Here is a 1,972-nt window from a genome sequence, read left to right as displayed (position 1 = left end):
GTTTATTATTTATTACTTGCTTTGGCAATGTAAACATATATTTCCTATGCCAATAAAGCCCCTTAACTTGAAATTGAATTGAGAGGGAGAGAGAGGGAGGGAAAGACAGGGAGAGAGCAAGGGAGAGAGAGAGAGGAAGGGAGAGAGAAGAGAGTGAGAGGGGGAGAGAGAGAGAGAGGGAGAGAGAGAGAGGGAGAGCGGGAGGAGTGAGGAGAGAGGGGCGGGAGGAGTGAGGAGAGAGGGGAGGGAGAGAGGGGAGGGAGTGAGAAAGGTGTAGAGAGAAACAGATAGATGGGGAGAGAGAGCGAGGCAGGGAGGGAGGGAGAAAGGGAGAAAGGTAGTGAGAGAGAAAGAGACAGAGGTGGAGAGAGAGAGGTCAAGAGATACAGACGGGTTGGGAGAGAGAGGGGGAGAGAGAGTGAGATAGAGAGAGACAGAGGGAAAGAGATAGATAGATGGGGGAGAGAGAGGGAGAGACAGACAGATGGGGAGAGAGAGAGAGAGTTACTGTGCAGGCCATTGAAGTTGTGTAGACAGGGAGAGGAGGTAAAACAGAGATGGTGTGTAGACAGGGAGAGGATGTAAAACAGAGATGGTGTGTAGACAGGGAGAGGAGGTAAAACAGAGATGGTGTGTAGACAGGGAGAGGATGTAAAACAGAGATGGTGTGTAGACAGGAGAGGGATGGAGATGGTGTGTAGACAGGGAGAGGATGTAAAACAGAGATGGTGTGTAGACAGGGAGAGGAGGTAAAACAGAGATGGTGTGTAGACAGGGAGAGGATGTAAAACAGAGATGGTGTGTAGACAGGGAGAAGATGTTAAACAGAGATGGTGTGTAGACAGGGAGAGGAGGTAAAACAGAGATGGTGTGTAGACAGGGAGAGGAGGTAAAACAGAGATGGTGTGAGGAGAGGATAAAACAGAGATGGTGTGTAGACAGGGAGAGGAGATAAACAGAGAAAGAGGAGGTAAAACAGAGATGGTGTGTAGACAGGGAGAGGATGTAAAACAGAGATCAAAAGAAAATGCCAGCTTGGCGATTCTACAACCTCAAACTTTGAACTAAATCCCCTCCACGTTAAAGTTTAACATTTGTATGCAGGTGATTGGCTTTACTGTCTTTTAGACACTAAAAGAAGTGTAAAGTACAAGTACGTAAGTAAAAATACTTTACTATTTATATTTTTGACAACTTTTGCTTTTACGTCACTACATTTATAAAGAAAATAATGTGCTTTTTACTCCAAAAACATTTTGAATGCTCAGCAGGACAGGATTAAAAAATAATTAAAAATAATTTATTTTAATTGAACCTTTATTTAGGCAAGTCAGTTAAGAACAAATTCTTATTTACAATGACGGCCTATCCCGGCCAAACCTGGACGACTCTGGGCCAATTTTGCGCCGCCCTATGGGACTCCCAATCACGGCCGGATGTGATACAGCCTGGATGGTCGAATTCACAAACCTATCAAGAGAACAGCCGTGGTCATCCCTCCTGCCTCTGACTCACTAAACACAGATGGTTTGTTTATGTCTGAGTGTTTGAGTGTGCCCCCTGGCTAAATATATAAACAACAAGAAAATGGTGCCATACGATTTTCTTAATATAAATAAAAGAAAAATAAACTGGTCACATTGGTCACATACACACATTTAGCATATGTTAATGCAGGTGTAGCGAAATACTTGTGTTCCTAGCTCCAATAGTGCAGTAGTATCTAACAATTCACAACAATACACATATCTAAGAGTAAAATAATGGAATTAAGAAATATATTTAATATTAGGATGAGGAATGTCGGAGTGGCGTTGACTAAAACACTGTAGACTAGAATACAGTGTTTACACATGAGATGAGTAAAGCAGCATGTAAACATTAATAAAGTGACCAGTGTTCCATTATTAAAGTGACTAGTGTTCCATTATTAAAGTGACTAGTGTTCCATTATTAAAGTGACCAGTGTTCC

This window comes from Oncorhynchus nerka, linkage group LG25 (assembly GCF_034236695.1).
Source record: "Oncorhynchus nerka isolate Pitt River linkage group LG25, Oner_Uvic_2.0, whole genome shotgun sequence".
NCBI classification, from domain to species: Eukaryota; Metazoa; Chordata; class Actinopteri; order Salmoniformes; family Salmonidae; genus Oncorhynchus; species Oncorhynchus nerka.
Note: the sequence above shows the minus strand (reverse complement) of the source record.